Source organism: Bubalus bubalis, chromosome 5 (genome assembly GCF_019923935.1).
Source record: "Bubalus bubalis isolate 160015118507 breed Murrah chromosome 5, NDDB_SH_1, whole genome shotgun sequence".
In the NCBI taxonomy this organism is placed as follows: Eukaryota; Metazoa; Chordata; class Mammalia; order Artiodactyla; family Bovidae; genus Bubalus; species Bubalus bubalis.
In genome coordinates this window covers 93,802,322-93,825,985 of record NC_059161.1, presented here as the reverse complement: position 1 = coordinate 93,825,985, position 23,664 = coordinate 93,802,322, and the positions used below count along the sequence as shown (strand labels likewise).

Here is a 23,664-nt window from a genome sequence, read left to right as displayed (position 1 = left end):
ATATATAAGTACAGATTTAAAAATAAATAGCAGAAAGATAACTGAAAAGTTCCAAAAATACTTGGGAGATTAAACAACATGCTTCTAAATAATGAATCAAGAAAAATTAAGAAATATTTCAACTAAATGAAAATGAGAATACAACATATCAAAATTAGTGAGATGCAGTGAAAGCAGGGCTTAAATGGTAACTTAAAGTATTGAAACTCTATATTAGAAAAGAAGAAAGATCTAAAATTAACCATCTAAACTTTTAACTTAGGAAACTAGAAAAGAAGAGCAAATTAAACTGAAATTAAGTAAGAAAGAAGAAATATGTAAGTTAAATTTAAAAATCAATGAATTTGAACACAGGAAATAAACAGGAAAAAAAAAAAAAACACAACGAATCCAAAAGCTTGGTCTTCGAAATATCCATAAAATTGACATTTCTAGCCAGGGTAACTTTTTTAAATAAAGGAGAAAAAATACATATTACTAGTATCAGAAATGAAAGATGTAACATCATTACAGATCTCATGGACATTAAAAGGATAAACAATAGGCATTATGAGTAACTCTTAGCCCTCAAACTTGATAACATAGATAAAATAGACCAATCTCTGAAAAGACACAATCTGTCAAACTCACACACAAAAAAATAGACAATCTGAATAGGTCTTTACTCATTAAAGAAACTGTACCAATCATTAACAATCTTCCAAAACAGAAAGCACCATATGGGTTTGCTGGTGAATTATACCAAACATTTAAGGAAAAAAATATATCAGTTTTTCTACAATCTCTCTCAGAAGATAGGAGAGGAAATATTTCCTAACTCTATTTATGAAGCCAGCATTCAGTTCAGTTCAGTTCAGTCACTCAGTCGTGTCCAACTCTTTGGGACCCCATGAATCGCAGCACGCCAGGCCTCCCTGTCCATCACCAACTCCCGGAGTTTGCTCAAACTCACGTCCATCAAGTCAGTGATGCCATCCAGCCATCTCATCCTCTGTCGTCCCCTTCTCCTCCTGCCCCCAATCCCTCCCAGCATCAGAGTCTTTTCCAACGAGTCAACACTTCACATGAGGTGGCCAAAGTACTGGAGCTTCAGCTTTATCATCATTCCTTCCAAAGAACACCCAGGGCTGATCTCCTTTAGAATGGACTGGTTGGATCTCCTTGCAGTCCAAGGGACTCTCAAGAGTCTTCTCCAACACCACAGTTCAAAAGCATCAATTCTTCGGTGCTCAGCTTTCTTCACAGTCCAACTCTCACATCCATAGATGACCACTGGAAAAACCATAGCCTTGACTAGACGGATCTTTGTGGGCAAGGTAATGTCTCTGCTTTTGAATATGCTGTCTAGGTTGGTCATAATTTTTCTTCTAAGGAGTAAGCATCTTTTAATTTCATGGCTGCAGTCACCATCTGCAGTTTTAGCCTATATCAAACCCTACAACTATTCACATAGCATTTATATTGTATTTGGCATAAGCAATCTAGAAATGAATTAAAGTAAACAGGAGGATGTACATAGGTTATATACAAACACTATGCAATTTTAGATACTTGAGTATCTATGGCTTTTGGTATCCCGGAACCAATCCCCAGCAGATATCATGGTACAACAGTATATGAAAAGATATTCCATGTTAATATTACAAAAAAACTTATAGATCAGTATTTCTCATAAATATAGATGCAAAAATCTTCAAGAAAAATATTATCAAATAAAATCCAACAATGTATTATAAGAATTATATAATACAACCAAGTAGGATATACCCCAGTTATGCTAGGCCAGTTCAACACTTGAAAACTGGTATAATCCATCACATCAAAAGACTAAAGAAGAAAAATCACATGATTATATCAACAGATACAGAAAAGCAAAGCATTTGACAGAATCCATCATGGCAATGATGGCAATACTGGGTACTCCAGTATCTTGCCTGGAGAACCCCATGGACAGAGGAGCCTGGCGGGCTACAGTCTATAGGGTTGCAAACAGTCAGACACGACTGAAGGAACTGAGCATGGCACAGCAGCACCCATCCAAGATAAAGACTGTAAGTATCTTCCTCAACTTGACAAGGGATATCAGCAAAAATCGTACACCTAACACCATGCTTAATGTGAGAAATTTGATGATCAGGAGCAAGGAAAGATATTCCCTCACCACTGCTTTTCAACATCATACTGGTAGTTCTAGATAATTATGCATTATGCAGTCATGGATGGGAAACAAAAGATGTACATATTGGGCAAGATAAAATAAAACTATCTTTGTTCACAGATGATGTAATTGTATATTCAGAAAACTCGAAAGAATCAACATAAACACTCCTAAAATCAATACACAAATATTACAAGGTTGAAGAATTCAATTTTTTAATACACAAAAATCAACTTCCCAATAAACTATCAATGAACAGGTGGAATTTGAAACTTAAAATATACTATTATATCAGCATCCAAAAATGAAATACTTGGACATAAATTCAACCTAAATGCAGACAATCTGCATGAGAAAAACTAAAACCTCTATTTTTAAAAAGTCCCAAAATTAAATATGTTCAGCCTTAATATCTACATGTTCCATTTTCACAGATTCAGCCACCTATGGATCAAAAATATTTATTAAAAAATTCCAGAAATTTTCTAAAAGTAGAACTTGAATTTGCTGCACACTGGCACTATTTACATATCATCTACATTGTATTACAACTATTCACATAGCATTTATATTGTATTTGGCATAAGCAATCTAGAAATGAATTAAAGTAAACAGGAGGATGTACATAGGTTATATACAAACACTATGCAATTTTAGGATTCTTGAGTATCTATGGCTTTTGGTATCCTGGAACCAATCCCCAGCAGATATCATGGTACAACAGTCTATGAAAAGATATTCCATGTTAATATATAGGAAGATTTAATACTGTAAAGATGTCAGTTCTTCCCAGCTTAATCTATAGATTCATTGTAATCCAAATCAAATCTCAGTAAGTTATTCTGTGGATATCAACAAGCTGTTTCTACAGTTTATATGGAAAGGGAAATGATCCAGAAGAGTCAACACAACATCAAAGGGGAAGAAAGTTGGAGAACTGGAACTACCCAACTTCAAGACTTACTATCAAGCTACAGTAATCAAGGTAGCATGGTAGTGGCAAAAGTACATATAGATCAGAAGAGAGACCCCAGAAATAGACCCACATAGATACAGTAGCCTCATATTTGACATATCAGTAAACTCAATAAAATGGAATGAAGACAGAGTTTTCAACAGCTGGTATTGGACCTGGAAATTCACATGGAAAAAAAAAGAAAAGAAAAGAAACTAAATGGCTTAATCCCTTTACTGTTCACCTGAAACTCACAACATTGTTAATCAGCTATATCCCAATACAAAATAAACAGTTTAAAATAAAAAAGAAACTAAACTAAAAAGGAATCCAGACAGACCTTACACCTTTCACAAAAATTAATTCAAAATGGATCATAGACCTAAATATAAAAGGCAAAATTTTAAAATTCCTAAGGGATAGCATAAATCTAGAGAAAATCTAGATGACCTTGGACAAGGCAATGACTTTATAGATAGCAAAGGCATTATCCCTAATAGAAATAACTGATAAACTGAGCTTCATTAAAATTAAAAACTTCTGCTCTGTGAAAGACAATGTCAAAGGAATGAGAAGATACACCAGAGACTAGGGGGGTAAAAAAAAAAATTTGCACAAGACATCTGATAAAGGACTGTTATCCAAAATATATTTTAAAAAAAACCTTAAAATTCAATAATTAGAAAATGAAAACCCACCTAGAAATGAGCTAAAGACCTGGCACCTCACAAAGATATACAGATGTCAAGTTTTTATATGAAAAGATGTTCAACAGCATACATCATTCAGAAGTCACAAATTAAAAGTGAGACCCCATCACAGAAGATTGAGTGTGTGCTCAGTTATGTCTTCGTGAGCCCATAGACTGTAGCTCACCAGGCTCCTCTGTCCATGAAATTTTTCAGGCAAGAATACTGGAGTGGATTGCCTTTTCCTACTCCAGGGGGTTCTTCCCAATCCAAGGATCAAATCCATGTCTCTTGTGTAGCCTACGTGGACAGGTGGATTCTTCACCACTACGCCATGTGGGAAGCCCATCCTATAAGATTAGAATGGCTAAAATCTAAAACAGTGACAATGCCAACTGCTGATGAATGTGTGGAGCCCAGGGACTTTTATTGATTGCTCGTGGGAATGTAAAATGGTATAATCACTCTGGAAGACAGTCTGGCAATTTCCTACAAAAGTAAGCACACTTTTACCATACGATACAGCAATTGTGCTTCTTGGTATTTACTCAAATGAACTGAAAACCAATGTCAACACAAAAACCTGCCCAGAAAATATATCAATTTCCTTCATAACTGCCAAAACTAAGAAGCAATCAAGAATATCGTTCAGTAGGTTAATGGATAAAAAACTGTGGTACCTCCAGACAGTGAAACATTATTCATCACTAAAATGAAATGAGCTATCAAGCCATGAAAAGACTCAATGCATATTACTAAGTGAAAGAACCCAATCTGAAAAGGTTACAAACCATATGATTCCAAAGAGATGAAATTCTGGAAAAGACTGTCAAGGTCTTTTCACTTTCCTGCATTGGAGAAGGAAATGGCAACCCACTCCAGTGTTCTTGCCTGGAGAATCCCAGGGACGGGGGAACCTGGTGGGCTTCCATCTATGGGGTCGCACAGAGTCGGACACGACTGAAGCGACTTATCAGCAGCAGCAGCAGGGAAGAAGGATGGATGTGAATAGGCAGAGCACAGAGGATTTGTGGAGCAATTAAACAAATTTGTATGATATTATAATGGTGGATATATGTCATTCATTTGTCAAAGCCCATAGAATGAACAACACCTAGGATGAACTCTGGTGTAACCTATGGACTTTATGTGATAATCATGTATCCATGTAGGTTCATTGATTGTTAACAAATGTACCTTCATACTGCAAGACCTTGACACTACAGGAGGCTGTGCATGTGAAGGATCAAAACTCTGGACTTGCTGCTCAGTTTTGCTAAAAACCTAAAACTACTCTAAAAAAATAAAGTTTACTAAGCTAAGAGTACTTTTTTCTTTAGGTTGCTGTGAGAATTAGATCTACTATACATCAAGTATCAAGAGCAGGGTCTTGCTGGCACATCATAGTTGAAAGGTATGAGTATTAAATCGATCTTCAAATACCTTCTTTTGCCTCTTGATTCATATTTTATAGATAAAAGTCAAATTCCCTTAAGAAAGTTTTCTCTGGACTCTGAGTTTCCCCCTAGCTAACAAATATCCAATTGAAATAACTTCGAGACATGATATTGGTTCTTTTCCATCTTTTTTAATGGACTCTAGTGGTAGTAAAAGCCCATAGCTTGACCCCTAACTGCAGACGTTGCTTTTGTCTAGAATCCCTGCTCGAGAATTAGAAATTTTTTTTCATAATCTTGACACCTTAGTTATCATTGATTAAAACAACTAGATGCATTTTCCAGAAATCCCTCTAAGACCCTTGGTAGGTTATTAATACTCTGTTCTCCCCCTTTTGAAATGAGGTCATGAAAATACTCTCAGGAATAAAAAACAAAGAGAGCAGTAGGACATTAAGTCCCTGTGAGACTCTGGAAGAGAGACTGAGAAAGTATCACCCAGGCCTGGTAACCCTAAGAGCTTAGCAGCTTAGTATAACATCTCTATGTCGTCATAACTTTCCCTACAGTAACACTGTCAACTGCTTGTCTCTCTACAGTGTTTAGGAGCACAGTGCAGGGAAAAGATAATGTACTTTCAAGTTGACAGACACATCCATTCCTGTGTGACTTTGGATACATAAATTCTTTAAGCACCAGGTTCCTTATTTCCAAGCTGATGATAATACCTACTCCCTTAGCTGTCTATGAACACTAAAGAAAAAATAATGTGGTTGAGTTACAGTCAATACCCAATATTTTTTTCCTGGATAATTAAAATCAGAGAATCTTCAGGTATGTTGCTCTATTTTTTTCAAAGAGATAAAAAGGAAGGAACCAAATGTTTATCACTAAGACTGCAGTCAAGAGAAGACATTAAAAAAAAAAAGTGACTCCATTCCTGTATGAACTTTTTGGCCAACCCAATACATTTACAGCCTGAAAAGATTGTGAACTCTGGCTTGATCATGCAGATTTCTCAGAGCAGAAGGAATGTTCTCAATTGGCAATCAAGTGTGGAGTAAGAGACCCTGTAAAGACAGGAGAGGATGTTCTGTAAAGTTAGCCTGTGGTATGTAATTGATTTCATTTGTTTTATTTTAGCTGGAGCTTAATTTGCATTGTCTACATCAATAGAAGAGTTCATATTGATTTCTTTAAAATGTAAATGAACCTCCTGTGTACCTTCCAGGTTTTTTTAAAGTTAAGATGAATATTGGTTTTTTATGTTCGCAATGAAAGGTACAAACAGTGAATTTGGGATTTTATAGCTTGAGGTTAAAATATGGTTTGCATGTGCAAATATTAGAAGCTAGTTAAATCTATTCACTCTTCCTCAGCACAATACTTGTAAGATCCAACTGCTTTGCACCAGCATACAAGGCCCCTCACCATCTGAAAGATACCTCATATTTCCCTCTTCTTGGAATCCTATACCCTAACCTTTCCAAAAAGTTGAAGTTCCTCAATTGTATCTCACATTTCTCACTTTCCTGTCTGGAAATACCATGCTTCTTCCTTGGAAAGTTTTATCTTCCTTCCCTCAACCTCTCAAAGGACAGAGGATGCCTATTCATTCCTTAGGTTCCAAACATAAAGTGCCACCAACTTGATGAAGCTCCTATGAACTCTAGTTCAGTATTTCCTCCTTTGTGTCTCACTGTGTACCACACACAATGCTGACTTCTGCTTCTCTTCCACTTAGTGCTGCTGCTGCTAAGTCGCTTCAGTCGTGTCTGACTCTGTGCGACCCCATAGACAGCAGCCCACCAGGCTCCTCTGTCCCTGGGATTCTCCAGGCAAGAACACTAGAGTGGGTTGCCATTTCCTTCTCCACTTAGTGCTATGGATTGTCAAAACACCACTTAGCCAATAGAAGAGGCAGAAAAAGAAATCTAAGATGAAGGTTGCCAAGTGTAGGAATGACCCATGTTATGTTTAGGGTTTTATAGAAAAATGCATTTAATGAAGAATCACACGTTGGCCCAGCAATGCATGTACTTGATCCCTTGATTCACGTAGTCCACTATTCTTCCAGTAGCCTTGTTTGTTCTCTTACTCCATAAGTTTTCACTAATATCTACATTTCTCTTTTGCTTTAGATTTACTAGCAATTCATTTATGTCTGCTAACACTGACAGCTGCCCCATCTCCTATAAGATAGAGTTTCCCACTGATTTCTTCTTTTGATCAGTACTATGTACTCAACATGTTTCTAAATTTTACATACTTTTCAAAGCTTTTCACCTTAATAAAAACACTATGTCATTACTTTCCAAATCTGTATGCTGTCATCAGAATTCCTCTCATTTCTCATTTGACCATTATTTCTGATTAATAACCTGTTAGTCTAAAATTCAGCTTAAAACTCACAGAGTTTAAGTTGGTCCATATATGGCATGTTTACACACAGTATTGGAAAAGCAATTTTTAGCTCATCTGTGTTAACATTCTTATTTCTGCTTTATCATGAATTCATGGAGCATTCACAAGATTCAGTTTAACTCTATTGACCGTAATTGTCATTTCCTGTTTTCAAATGATTATGATTCGGCCACTAGGATCATATGGCAATTCTATTTTTAGGTTTCTGAGAAACCTCCATATAGTTTTCCACAGTGGCTGCACTGATTTACATTCCCACCAGGAACATTCGAGGGTTCCCTTTACTCCACATCCCAGCCAGCATTTGCCGTGTTCTTTGTGATGATGGGCGTCCTGACAGGTGTGAGGTGATACATCATTGTGGTTTTGATTTGCATTGCCCTGATGACTAGTGATGTTGAGCATCTTCGGTCTAATGCTCTCCCAAACTGAGCTATTTCGGCCACTCGTCAATGTTGTGCATCTTTTCATGTTCCTATTGGCCATAGACATGTCCTCTTTGAAAAACATTTATTCAGTTCTTTTGCCCATTTTTTAATTGGATTATTTGCTGTTTTGACATTCAGTTGTATGAGCTGTTTACATATGTTGGATATTAATCCCTTATTGGTCACGTCATCTGCAAATATCTTCTCCCATTAAACAGGCTGATTTTGTTTTGTCAACGGTTTCCTTTGCTGTGCAGTCATTTTTAACATTGATTCCCATTTCAGACGCATTGAGAATCACAATATCTAGTATTTGCAATGTTGTAAAATTATAATTTCTTTGGCAGAGAGTGTGAATTGTCAGCAAAACTAAGACCACAAAACAAGGGAAATTTTTTAAATGTCAACAGTTTAGAGGTTAATGAAGTAGGTTAACAAAAGCTCTGACTTTGTTGATTGTTTTCCAAAAGATGCTTTTTAAAGCTGGTTCCAAGTCAAAATTTAATTGTTAATATTTTGTCATAAAATGTGTCTGTGTTAAATCTCTCTCCTTCCAGGCAACAAGAAGCCTTGCAATTCTCATTTGTACAAACACTGGAAACTAGTTGGAGTTTAAAAAAATATTGTTTAATGGCTTCATAGTTGAATTAAGTGGGAACATAGCATTGTCACTGATAAGCTGTTAAATATCATTTAACTGAACTTTGTTTATAAAAGGTGTATGGTTGCTGTGGTCTAGCTAGTGGTTGCACATATGAACATTTTTTAAATTAAGAGATTTACTGTTTTTAAGAAAGCTCATACTTCTTAAAATACTAAATTGAGATGATCTTGGTATAATGAGCATATTATTATATGCCATGCCCTATTTGATGTCACAGTATTTTATTAATATGTTTCAAGCACACATGTGTATTATGAATAACAAACCTGCTGAATTAGAGCTAAGAGAGAGTAGGAGGAGTGGATAGACAAGAAGAACAATAATTATCAGGGTTCTTTTTCTCAAAACTAAAGTTCTGGAAGAAAAAAAATTATCTCTGGCTTTCTCACGGACTCTCTCTCCCGCGTGCATGTGCTCTTTTCTTTCTATCTCTCTCTCTCACTCTCTCTCCCTCTCCTGCTATCTTCTAAATAAAATAGAGCTGTAACACTGATTTGCCTAAGAGCTGTAGCATGGTTTGTCCAAGACCCAAGAGCTGTGATGCACCGAGGGCTTTAATGTCCGTCGCTCCAAATCCTTGTTTTGACGAGACAAAGAACCGAGGAACATAACACTCATGTGACATCTATGGTGCCGTGACTTGGATATAACCTGGCTGAAACAACCTCTACGTGGAAGAGGCCAAGCACAACAGGAGCCCAACTCAGTGAAGCTCCTGCGCTAGAAGTGGAAGGCAAAGAAACCCAGCGCAGGGGAAGGCCCATCGTGCTGGAAACCGGGACAGCAAAAAACGAACTCAGCAGAAAGCACACACGGCCTAGTCTCAGATTCCAGAAGACCTCCGGTTAAGGTAAGAGGTCCTCGCTCCTATGGCTGGAGGGACCTTTACAATCTCTCGTTTCTTGTTTCCTTAAACCTCCCGCAAACAGGCGGGCGGCAGGGGCACAATTGAGGGACTCTGGAGAGGCTATTCCTTAGCATGTCCCAAAGGCGCTATCTGCTGAGCCCCAGTAGCTGTTACACAAGCCGGTGAGGGTTCTTCTGTCCTTTCTCTTCTCTTTGCCAAGGATCAGACCAATGAAACTGTGAGCACCGGTCAGATATTCAGCAAATTTTCCAGCGGGCTATGAAGGGGATTCCTTGGCACGTTTTCCCCACTGCTTTTTCCTCCTGTCCTTCAGCTCTCTCCCAAGACTCAAGCCCGGCCAAAACTAATGAAACTCAGGCTCTGATGCCTCATTGCAAAAATTCATTGAGAGACAAAGTGATAAGAGGTAGATTTGTTAGGATCCAGAGAGAAGCCACCCTTCAGGGTGTGAACCATTGCTGAGGGCAAGGGCTGCAGCCATGGAATTAGGCCTGGCTAGGTTTTGTGAGGGAATGGAATTCATATGCTAATGAGTGAGAGGATCATCCCAGCCATTGGGGAACCACCCACTCCTCCCTCTTCTGACCTTGTGCCTTGGAGCTGCTTTGCCACCTCTGGGTGTGTCTGTTGGTTTATAGACTGGGGATTAAGGCTTACTTGAATTTGACTTGTCATCTTGGACCCAATTGATTTTAATTCGTTTACATTATACCCTTGTGCTATGTCATTCTTTCAAAGTTTGTGCTCTGCCTCCTTCCCTCCTGTTTCATGCTCTTTTCCTGAGCCCCGTCCAGACCCACAAGACTGCCTCTACAATCTTCTGGAGAGACAACCAGAAAATAGTTGGTCTTGGGAAGGAAATACTCTATAATATCCAACCCCCTAATCCTACCCAATACTGGTCACACTGGAGATCTTGGGGATGCCCAAACTCCATTCTGGGGGGTCCCAGGAGGTCATCATGCCTTGACCTGCCTAGGGATCGGTCTTCGAAAGGTTGTCATGCCTCAACCTATTCGGGGATCCTTTAGTCCCAAGGGTCCCAGGAGGTCGTAATGCCTCAACCTGCCCAGGGACCCAATCCTCGGGAGGCTGTCACGCCTCGACCTGCCCAGGGATTCAATCTCTAGAAGGCTGTCACGCCTCAGTCTGCCTGGGGATCTGCACCCTGACCCGGGGACGCCTGGCTCTCAGGTTGCAACAGTTCTGGGTAGGATGAACTTACATCATATCTATTCCCGTCCACAGTGGGCCAAACAAACCTCTTAATTCTACCCAGCATTGTTAACACTGGAGATCTTGGGGATGCCCAAACTCCAGTTCGGGGGGCCCCAGGAGGTCATCACGCCTTGACCTGCCTAGGGATCGGTCTTCGAAAGGTTGTCACACCTCAACCTGTTCAGGGATCCTTTAGTCCCAGGGGTCCCAGGACGTCGTCACACCTCGACCTGCCCAGGGACCCAATCCTCGGGAGGCCGTCATGCCTTGACCTGCCTGGGGATTCGATCTCTAGGAGGCTGTCACACCTCAGTCTGCCTGGGGATCTGCACCCTGACCCGGGGACACCTGGCTCTCAGGTTGCAACAGTTCTGGGTAAGATGAACTTATATCGTATCTATTCCCGTCCATGGTGGGCAAACTAGCAATGAGTTACAAATCTCTTAATTCTACCCAGCATTGATCACACTGGAGATCTTGGGAATGCCCAAACTCCAGTCCGGGGGGTCCCAGGAGGTCATCACGCCTTGACCTGCCTAGGGATCGGTCTTCGAAAGGTTGTCACGCCTCAACCTGTTCGGGGATCCTCTAGTCCCAGGGGTCCCAGGAGGTCGTCACGCCTCGACCTGCCCAGGGACCCAATCCTCGGGAGGCCGTCACACCTCAACCTGCCCGGGGATTCAATCTCTAGGAGGCTGTCACACCTCAGCCTGCCTGAGGATCTGCACCCTGACCCAGGGATGCCTGGCTCTCAGGTTGCAACAGTTCTGGGTAGGATAAGCTTCACAAAGACTCACCCCTAAGGAAGTCTACCTATGGAAACAGAAAGAAGCCTATTACTTGCGGGACTGTGCCCAGTCTTAGCAATAACTCAGGAGCCCAATGAGAACCCCATTGCCTTTCTGGAGAGGCTAAAAGAGACACTCCAAAAGTTTACCAACCTGGACTTAGATTCTTATGAGGGACGGGTGATTTTAAAGGACAAATTCCTGTCCCAATGTGCATCAGATATCAGAATTAAGTTACAGCAACTACAACAGCAGGACCCTGCTGCCTTTTTAGATGAGATGGTCCAGACAGCCACCAATACCTTTTATAACAGAACAAGAGAAGGAGGCCAAGGCCCAGGAGAAGGAGAGAAAGAAAGAGACAAGGCATGCCCAGATGCTGGCCACCCTCCAGAGAAGCCCTATGGCAAACCCCGAGTCCTTGAAGGACAAGGCACGAGACAGACGCCTGATCTGTAGACAGGCGGGGCATTGGGCCAAAGAGTGTCCAAACCGTGACAAGTCTCCTAGAACGGCTTGCCACAAATGCCATCAACTGGGACATTGGGCGGCACTCTGCCCTCGGGACTCAAGAGCCTCAAGGTCAAGTGCCAAGCCTACCCTCACGATGGTTCAAGAGGACTGAAGCGGCCCACTCCAGCCAGCCCGCCTGTCACAGATAACCATCACGGTGCTGGAGCCAAGGGTGCAACTGGATGTGGCAGGTAGGTCTGAGAATTTCTTGGGTGACACAGGGGCTACCTACTCTGTCTTGATCTCCTACTCGGGAGCCTTCTCCTCCCAAACCTGTACCATTTTGGGTGCTACAGGAAAAGCAACTACTAAAAGATTCACCTGAGCACTTCTTTGTTGCTGGAATGGACAAATATTTTCCCACCAGTTTCTGATGGTCCCTGAGTGTCCTACCCCCTTATTGGGAAGAGATATACTCACTAAACTGGGGACCACCCTTGTTATGGGAAGTTTTTCAGCCCCTAGAGCTCTACAGCTCCTGGTTACTACTGAAGAACCCATTACACCTTCAATAGAGAGGGACCAAAAACTATGGGAAGACGAATTAACCCCCAGGTGTGGGATCAGGGGATTCCTGGACGAGCCCACCAAGCTGAACCAGTCATCATTGTCCTCCGAGATCCCACTCGGTTTCCTAACTGGAAACAATATCCTCTCAAAAGAGACGCTCGGGACTTACCTGGGAGTTCAGATTACACACGGGTCCAGGAGGCTGTCCTCTGATCAGGTACAAGGAATCCTCCAGTTGTCCTCCCCCACGACTCGGAAACAATTGCGAGCTTTCCTGGGGCTAACTGGTTATTGTAGAATCTGGATACCCAACTATGGTCTAAATGCCCAGCCCTTATATGAAAGCTTAAAGGGACGAGATGATTCAATCCCACTGATGTGGGGAACTCCTCAAAAGAAGGCAGAGGCTACACTAAAACAGGCCTTAACTCAGACACCTGCCTTGAGCTTGCCAGACCCAGAAAAAGCATTCCAACTTTATGTCCATGAAAGAGAGGGAATAGCCTTGGGAGTGTTAACTCAAAGGTTGGGATCTGAGCCCCAGCCTCTAGCTTAGTTATCCAAGAGGCTCGATCCAATGTCCCAAGGTTAGCCCCCTGCCTTCGAAATCTTGCAGCTATTGCAATCATGATAGAAGATGCTTAAAACTCTCCTTTGGGGGCAAACTAACTATTTTTACCAGCCACCAAGTAAAACAACTCCTAAATGGGAGAGGCCATTTATGGATGTCTGATCAAAGAATCCTCAGATATCAAGTAATGCTGATGGAAAATCCAGGCCTCACTATACCCCCTTGTGAGGTTCTTAACCCAGCCACCCTCCTACCTACCCCCGAGGGCTCTCCCCCTTTTCACTCTTGTCTAGAAATCTTGGACCACTGGACAAAACCCCGAGAGGGATTGTCAGAAGATCCTCTGACCAATCCTGAAGAAATCTGGTACACTGATGGAAGCAGCTTTGTCTTGGATGGAAAAAGAAGAGCCGGGGATGCAGTAGTCTCCAATTTTGAGAACATAGAGGCTAAGCCTCTGCCACCAGGTACTTCAGCCCAATTAGCTGAGCTCATAGCCCTGACTCGAGCTTTAGAGCTGGGAAAAGGAAAAAGAATAGACATTTACACTGACTCCAAGTATGCCTTTCTGGTGCTACATGCACATGCGGCTGTTTGGAAAGAAAGAGGCCACTTGACCACCCGAGGGTCCCCAATCAAATATGGTGATCAGATTCTTCGACTCTTGGAGGCAGTCCATCTTCCCACTGAGGTTTCAGTCTCCCACTGTAAAGGACACCAAAAAGGGAACACGCAAGTGGCACGAGGGAACCAAGCAGCTGATCAGGCAGCTAAGAGAGCAGCATTACAGAACCATGACCTAATAGGGATTGCCACCTTAGTTCCACAGACTAATTTGCCAGAAACTCCTTCATATACTGAAGGTGAGACTCTTAAAGCTAAGAGCGAGGGCTTTCAAGAAGATCATATGGGGTGGTTCCAAAAGGAGGGACTCCTTTTTCTGCCTGGAAACCTCCAATGGAAGTTGGTTAACTCCTTACATGCCACTACTCATTTAGGAGAAAAGGCCCTCCAAAGATTACTAGAAAGGTCTTTCAGAGGAACAGGCCTCCAAACAACTATAAGACAGGTGGTCTCCTCTTGTCCCACTTGCCAATTAAACAACCCACAAGGAGATCGAAGACTCCAGCTGGCCCAGCCCGTCCAATGATGTGAGGCCTACCCAGGAGAGGACTGGCAGATGGACTTCACCCAGATGCCAGTTTCTCAAGGGTATAAATACCTATTAATCATGATAGATACATTCACAGGATGGATTGAAGGCTTTCCCACCCAGACTGAGAAGGCTGAGGAGGTGGTAAAAAAACTGCTCCATGAAATCATTCCACGATTTGGTCTGCCCAGGTCATTACAAAGTGACAATGGGACATCATTTACTTCTAAGGTCACCCAAGAAGTCTCGAAAGCATTGGGCATTACTTATTATCTCCATTGTGCCTGGAGGCCTCAATCTTCAGGAAAAGTATAAAGAGCCAATCAATTCTTAAAATCAGTGATAAAAAAGATAACCCAGGAGACCTCCCTGGGATGGAAGGAGGCTTTACCAATAGCTCTCCTCTGCACCCGCATTGCCCCTAAGGAACAGGTTGGTCTTAGTCCTTATGAGATGCTATATGGGAGACCTTTTGTTTATGTCAGTGACATCTTCCTAGATCCAGAGGTTCAGACCCTCCAGTCTTATACCATGGCCATTGGGCAATTCCAACAGGATATACACTTGTGGGGTATGAACCAGGACCCAAAAGATTCTAAAGAGTCACCACTATATGCTCCAGGGACTCAAGTCCTAATTAAAGTCTGGAAAGATGGGTCCCCAAAGGCTCAACTCCAGCCCACATGGAAGGGCCCCTCCCCTGTAATACTTTCTACCCTCACAGCAGTCAAGGTACCAGGACATGACTCCTGGATTCACTACTCACGAGTCAAGCCGTGGAAGAAAACAGAAGAGGACACTCAATACACCTGTGAGCCCCTGGGAGATCTCAGATACCTATTCAGGACTGCAAATGAGTGTCATTCTAATGAACACGCCCAAAATCTGGTTTCTGGGGATAAGATTTCTCAGGATAACTCTAAGGAGCCAACACAGCTTGACAGAGATTGTACTCCAAGACAGACAGGAGATAGATCTTCTGATCCCTGAACAAGGAGGGACTTGAGCTATCCTGGCAATGTGAATTTAAAATTGACCAATGTCCCTACTAGTCCTTGTTATGCTATATTGATGATGCCTATGATTATTCCATGTACTGTCAAGTGTCTAACCTGCTTTGTATCTGCCCAGGTCAACCAGCTACAACATGCAGTGCCAGTTCAACAAAGATATAAAACTACAGCTGACCACGGAAAATATCACACACCCTTGGACACCGCTATAAGGACTCAGGATTGAGACTAGCAAGAGGGGGAGGCCCAATACCCCTTGCCGCCCCAGTTCAGCAGGAAGTAGCCAGAAAGACCTCGACGCCCCTATTCCCAAAGAATTGGGCCTCCCATCTCTTGAGGGGGGAATGTTAGGTAGGTAGAATAGGGAAAAGGAGTCCAAAATGGCGGTGGCTAAAAGACAAGGAAGGTCAAAGGAAGGTCCGAGGACCAGAGTGAAAACTTCAGGCAGAACAAACAGCACTCCTGGCTAAGCCCAATTTGCATAGGGCAGGCCCAGGTGGAGGAAAAAATATATAAAAGGAGGAGCCAAAGCGCTTTCTCACGGACTCTCGCGCGCGCGTGCGTGTGCTCTTTTCTTTCTCTCTCTCTTTCTCGCTCTCACTCTCCTGCTATCTTCTAAATAAAATAGAGCTGTAACACTGAAAAAAAAAAAGAAAGAAAGAAAGAAAGAAAAGAAAGAAAATTATCTCTGGGATAATTTTAGAGTTTATCTGTGAAGCTGTGACACGGCCTCCCCTGGAGTCTCTTGCTCTCTTTCTTACCCTGAACTCCTTCATGAGGACCAGTAGTCCCAATTCAGGGATGCGGGGCTCAAGGAATCTGCCAGAACATCTACCTTATGGCTTATAGACTGCCTCCCTGCTCTCATGGACACTGCCTGGGACTGTGTCAGCTGGTTTTTCACCCTGGGTTGATGACTACAGTCAGCGGTCAAGACTAACAGGTATATATACTTCCTGGCCATGAAAACTTCCATAAAAATTAGTCTCCCCTCCAGGGATGCTCCTTTCCAGTTGGTCCTCCTATACTTTCTCTTAGACTCAGCTCAAGGTCTTCTTGAAACTGGTGATGTGGACACTGGGCTTTCAAAGATGCCATCAGTACAGTCAGCCCTGGCTTTCTTGTCTTACAGTGATTTTTGACTCATTCTAATTATCATATTGTCCAAACCTTGCAGACAAATCCTATTAACTTGCTGCCACCCTTCCCCACACTTTTCCATGTATGAGAGACCCTTCACTTGCTATCAGTTCAGTTCAGTCGCTCAGTCATGTCTGACTATTTGCGACCCCATGAATCGCAGCACACCAGGCCTCCCTGTCCATCACCAGCTCCCGGAGTTCGCTCAGACTCATGTCCATCGAGTCAGTGATGCTATCCAGCCATCTCATGCTCTGTCGTCCCCTTCTCCTCCTGTCCCCACTTGCTATAAATAATTACAAATCTATTCACTGAATTAACTCTTTGCAGGTCTCCTTATGGATGTGAAAGCTACATGCATTTCCAAAACCAAATCTGTATTAAATCAAACATATATGGCTTGAGAGAGACTAATCCTATGAGAATTCCAGATGGAGTCATCCCTGAGATCCCTGCATGCCAGTTAATTGCATCTCTGGAAGCTCCTGTTGGTTGAGCTGGGATAAGAATCTCTCCTCAGTGATCAGCTCACACCCTACTCAAACACCAGGTCAAGTATGCCATTATCTAATCATACATCCCCATTCAGATGATTTCCGTTTACAAGGACCAATGTAAGGGACAATGGGGTCAATAAAAGGCTGCTCATATCAATTATTTCCCAAATTATATAGAAGTGCCAACAAAGTCCATCTAGTCAAGGCTATAGTTTTTCCAGTGGTCATGTATAGATGTGAGAGTTGGACTCTGAAGAAAGCTGAGTGCCAAAGAATTGATCCTTTTCAACTGTGGTGCTGGAGAATACTCTTGAGAGTCCTTTGGACTGCAAGGAGATCCAACCAGTCCATTCTGAAGGAGATCACTCCTGGGATTTCTTTGGAAGGACTGATGCTAAAGCTGAAACTCCAGTACTTTGGCCACCTCATGCAAAGAGTTGACTCATTGGAAAAGACTCTGATGCTGGGAGGGATTGGGGGCAGGAGGAGAAGAGGACGACAGAGGATGAGATGGCTGCATGGCATCACTGACTCAATGGGCGTGAGTCTGAGTGAACTCCAGGAGTTGGTGATGGACAGGGAGGCCTGGCGTGCTGTGATTCAGGGGGTCGCAAAGAGTCGGACACGACTGAGCAACTGAACTGAACTGAACATCAAGAACTGTTTAGGCTTTCTGTATTCTGAAGTCCATTCCAGGTACCAACCCTAATGGAAGGGATAGACAAGAACACATCAATATATATTTTCTCTGACTTACTGACTCTCCATGTAACCAAATCAACGGGAGGAACTAAAAGCAGGCGCTATTTACAGAGGCGTCCAGTCAGACAAGTTAACCTTTTAGTGTATCATTCACATTATCCCCTACTATGCTCTGTGGCAAGTTTCTCCTAAACCTGTTATCACTTTTTATCAAAACAGTTTTCTTTAGCACATGCCTACACTCTCTTGCATCCTTCACTGGCATCTCACCTGTCTTATTATAAGATTATCATCATAAGTTGGAGGACCCAGGGCCAGGGTAATCAGGAATTGTTGTAAAGGAAAAGAACACAGGTGACTCCATACTAGATGTTTCTTTTACTTTAGTTTTTGCACGCTATTGCTTTTGCTTAGAGTTAAGAATGTTGCCTATAGCTTGAAATGTACAGGACAGCCCATTCTTAAGGCTCTGACCTTTAAAGGTAGGACACTTTTCCATCCATATAGAGATTAAAAGTTGCAGAACGGAGAACATTTGTCTTGTTAGAGTTTTATAGGAAAATTGCGATCTGACCTCTGTGAATATCTACAGAAACAAAGGATTCCCACACTAAGAAGTTCCCTACAACCAACCACACCACTCCCTCACCTTGCCTTTAAAAAATGCTTTCTTGAAACCCTTCAGAGAGTTCAGGATTTGGGGGGAAGCATGAGCCAACGTCTCCTTGAATGGCTCTGCGATAAACCCTTTTCAGCTCCAAACTCCAGTGTTTCAACTGGTTTGGTCTCACTGTGGTCTGGTCTGGCCTCACCAGGCCCAAGAATTTCCACCGGGTAACATGGTGTATGACAGTTCAGAGATTATGGAATTCTTAATTATAGTCAGTAAAACTCTATGACCCTATTCCCTTCATTCACACAGTTTGAAGAAAGTAAGACATCCTTCTAGCTTTGTTTTTATCTTTCTACCAGATCTTATAAACCTATTCATTTTTCATAACTTATTACTTTAATTCATTATGTCTCTACTGGATAAATTCAATGCCCTTCTTTCCTACTACAAAAGAGATTCCTTCTCCAAATTTCTTCACTGATCAATATAGTACAGCCAACTTCTATCCTCAATTGGGCATCTGTTACAATTTATGTGTATGTCACTGGTCTAGGAACACTTGAAGAATCAGGCCTTATTCTTTTTTATACAAATAGAATAATTTTCAAAACATAATTTTAATGTATTAATTAATTAAGTGGCCAATTTTCTAGAACTGTCAGAATGGTACCAAAAGATCCTAATGTGAAATTTATACAATGTATAATATTTTCACAGTCCATAAATTCAGGAATGCAAAAACATTAAACTTTACTTTTCTATTTCTGACCTTGAAGTTTACCTCAAGGACACATTTGACTGAAGATAAAGAATGGCTTTGGTCCAGTTCTTCTTGTTTTACCCTTCAATGAATTCAGAATTTGAATGATAAGACTTCCTTCAATTCATTGAGTTGCATATAAGTGTGAGGAAAGCATGAGTCATTTTCAAATTAAGGCACTGGAGGTGAACACTGACTGGACCTGAAAATATTCTGTCCACATGGATGTTCACTGAGATGTAGATAATGTGATTTTTTTTTTTTGCCTGTTGTCATCTGCTCACTCTGGCATCTGCACATAAGGGTGCATTTGCATCTGCTCAATGGTTAAGTTGACGCTTTGCTTCATCCTAACCAAGAACTCTCTAAGGCCACCAAGCATAGCAGCCCATGTCTGCTCTACCCAGAGCTATAGAAGGTAGGGAAGGATTGGAAGGGACATCCGTGTTTAAGTCCCTTTTATATGGAGACAGACACCAGCCCCTAATGATATTCCTTTTTTCTTAGGAGGAAGAGAAAGAATAGGAGATGACAGTAGGCATTTCAAGGGAAAAACCATCTTCTCTGTGCAAATAAATTTGTCAGCTTAACCTTTAAACTAAACTTAACAAATTTTCCTTACTTTGACATTGCTTAGAAGCTTTTAGATGCTGTTGTACATTATGAATCTCCCAAGAGGGGATGTATCAATGAAGCAAGTATCTAGTTTATTTGAGAAGTCCCTAGAAATCTATTTGGGAAACAGTGCTCCGACATGTCCTGCCTTCACTGGCCTGTTTTGTTATTCGATCACCAACACAACTCAGGGTACAGACCAGGGTATGAAGTAGTGTGACTCTGTCTAAGAATCGAGCCTTTTATTTCAATTCAAAAGTCTCCTTTATACCACCTCAAACAATATGCACATGGGAACCTCCAGGGATAATAAATGGGGATAGAGAAGATTGAGCAATGTCCAACTTCTTCCCTCTACTCCTTTTCTGACTAACTGCTCATGTCAAGACAGAGTACTAGCAATAAGGCTGGAAGCAGGGTGTATGGGCAAGAGTACTGGACATGAAGTGGAGTAACCACTCCTGGTTTCTGTCACTAATTGTGTGGCTCTGGTCAATAATGTACTTGACCTTTATGGGCCTCCATTTCCTCATTTTGTACTGAGGACTTTTGAGTAATGAAGGGAGAGGTTGGGATTAACTTTCCAGTCTAATGATCCTCTGTCTAGTGACCATTGTCATTGTCTGGTGGATCTACCTAGAAGGCTGTCGGATAAGAATCATTCCTCATACCGCATCTGTAGCAGGAGGAACTAATATTAACAACCTCATGTGTTTACACTGCACTTTACAGTAATTTAATCCCTTCACCACCATTACATCATCTGATCCTTAGAAGAGCTGATATAGAACAAGGATTACTGTTCTTACAAACAAGGAAACCAAGCTTCAGATATTTATGCAATGTCATCTAACTGTTAGGGCTTCGCAGGTGGTGCCATGGTAAAGAATCCGCTTGCCAATGCAAGAGATATGAGTTCGATCCCTAGATCGGGTCAAGAAGATCCCCTGGAGTAGGAAATGGCAACCCACTTCAGTATTCTTGCCTGGAAAATTCCATTGACAGAGGAGCCTTGTGGCTTACAGTTCATGGGGTTGCAAAGAGCTGGACAAGACTGAGCAACTGAGCACACACACACACACCTAACTGTTAAGTGACAGAACTGAGCTTGAACTCTGACCTTTCCACTTAGAGTCCCATGAGTATTTCATGATGTGGTGTTTCCTTTCCACTCTGAAACTCCAGCAGCAAGTAATTTGCTCCATTCTCCATTGCTGCCAGACAATCACTCCAGGGAAAGTGGTATTCATTATTTTTCTGAAGGGAAAACACAATGTTAATTCAGAAAACATAATAATTTTATGGTCTGAATGAAAAAAAAATTTTGCTCCTGTCAAATTCAATTTCTATCATAAGACTAAATAAAAATTTTATGCACTGGGTGAAGGAAAAATAGAGAGAAAATGTCCTCGGTGGTCAGGCTTAAATTATCTCCCATTTGAATGAGTTCATTTCCCAGAGAGTTTCATCAGGCTTTTTAATTAAGAGCAAAGTGTTCATCTAGAGTCAGTAATTTGCCAGTGACCTCTTCTTAACACTCTGGTCTAAGGTGACATAAATGACAATGGGATTCAAATAAAAGACATCAAGCTCTTGCAAATACTGGACCCTTCAGTTCAGTAACTGGGTCAGAGAAAGGAGGTGACCTAGGCAAAACATTGATATTTTAGCCAAATTTCTCCCCTAAGTGTAAAGGTATGAAGTTTGACAGAAAATGACATTGGAGATTGAAGATACCTGGTAACATGTATAAGCAAGAATATGTATGCAAATACACCTATATATATATAGATAGATATATGTGTGTGTATACACACACACACATACACACACGTGTTTATATAATATGAGCATAGAGAAAATCCAAAAAAGACTTTCTAAGTTGTTAATATGATGTTATTATAGAAGTAGTTGAAAGTGAGGTAGAGGGAAGGGAATGTGGGAAAAAGAGAGGAGAGCAAAAGAAAAAAAAAGAATTGAACCCCAAAGAGAAAGCATGAATACGTAACTTTTATTCATTTAGTAACTTTTATATAAGTGTGTTCAAATCAAAATTTAAGGAAAATAATGCAGCAGGAGATTGATGAGATACTAAAACATTTGAGAGCTCGGAAGAACACACACCATGTCAGGTGGTTGCAGAAGATGGAGCTGGAGAGCTGGGCAGAGGCCTGAGTAAGGAAGGCTACATGAAGTCTGTGAAGGAGCCAAGGCTTCCTCCTGAAGTCAAGGGAGGGCCTCCAGGAGAGTGACTGGTTCAAACTCAGATTTTATACAAGTCATTTTGTCAGTGGGGTCATGATTAGATAGGGTGGGGAGGAGGGAGCTAATGATGTAAGTGAGAGGTGGTGAGTTCCTATACCAGGGCAGTGGTAATGGGTTTGGTTGGAAGTATAGAATTCAGAAAAAAAAAAAAAATAGATGCTATAACCATCATTATTTCACCTAGTAATGCTTTACACATTTACTAGTATTCCTACATTATTACTACCACTATAACTTAACTGCTACTATTTAATCACACTGTGTACTAGGCCCTGTGTCAAGAACTATATTTTTTGTTATCTTAGCAACTTGAGCAGTAACCTTGCAAGACAGGAACTAGGCTGCTGATTTTTTTTTAAGTTTTAAATAGCATATTTTAATTATTCAACTACTACATCAGAAAACAGATCCAATGATGACTAACAAAGACCGAGTAAAGTGAGGGGAAACGGAGACTCACAAGACGGTGTAAATTTGTATACAATTTTCTGTAGATCATTTTGGCAATATGTACCAAGTCTCAAACTATAAATTTCATTTACCAGTAATTCTAGTTTTAAGATGTTTTAAGGATATCACTAGTAGGCTGCCCATTATTACACAAAGAATCACTTGAGGCATGAGAAAGTGACCCTGGCAAAGAAAAGAATCAAACAGACACCACAATTTGCCAGACAAACATGGCTTGCAAACCAAGCCATGATGAGGGACAGAAACTACCTACACTCAAATTATTTTAACACAAACTCATTCATACCCAAATATTTCCCCCAAAGATCACTGTTTCTACAGCAAATTCCCCAAAATTCATATATTCCCAAGGTAAGATCCCAAGTTATTCTAGCAACTCACTTAGCTTACAAATTATAACCCTGCCCAGATATACAGATTAGTTAATACCCTAAAACCTCTACAAGACTAACTCCAGCCTCTAAACTCCACTAAGTCCCATCATTTATCATTAGAAAAATTCAAATCAAACCACTTATGTGATATCACCTCACACCAATTAGGATGATTATTACTAAAAAAAAAAAAATAATAATAAGTGTTGGTGAGGATGTGGAGAATATGGGACTCTTGTGCCCTGTTAGCAGGAATGGAAAATGGTATGACCATTATGGAAAACAGTATGGTGGTTCCTCAAAATATTAAAAATAGAATTACCACATGATCCAAAAATCCCAGTTCTGTGTAAATATCCAGAAAAATTGAAAGCAGGATTTTTGAAAAGATATTTGTACACACATGTTCACAGCATTATTCACAGTCGCCAAGAAGTAACCCAACTGCCCATCTACAGATGAGTAAATAAACTGGAATATAAAACACATACAATGGAATATTACTCAGCCTTAAAAAAGAAAGGGAATCCTAGCACATGCTACAACATGGATGAACCTCAAAGACATTATGCTAAATGACAAAAGCCAGTCATAAAAAAAAAAAAACAATTGCTGAATGATTTGCTTATATGAGATATCTAGAGTAGTGAAATTCACATAAAAAGGAAAAGTGGTGGTTACCAGAGCCTGGAGGAGAGAAGGAATGGAGAGCTGCTGTTTCATGTGTATAAAAGTTTAATTTTGCAAGATGAAGAAGTTCTAGAAATTTGTTGAACAATGTGAGAGTACTTAACACCACTAAAGTACACACTTAAAAAAGGGTGAAATGGTACATTTCATGTTATGTGTTCTTTGCTACAATTAAAAATTCAAAACAC

General features: G+C 41.1%; 1 long non-coding RNA gene across 1 annotated transcript; it reads left to right on the top strand.

Moving 5' to 3' along the window:
- The first annotated feature begins 15,951 nt into the window (after positions 1–15,951).
- Positions 15,952–17,140, top strand: LOC123333769. The gene is made up of 2 exons (XR_006551314.2): positions 15,952–16,292; positions 16,820–17,140. It is a non-coding gene; the product is annotated as an uncharacterized LOC123333769 (long non-coding RNA).
- The last annotated feature ends 6,524 nt before the right edge of the window (positions 17,141–23,664 follow it).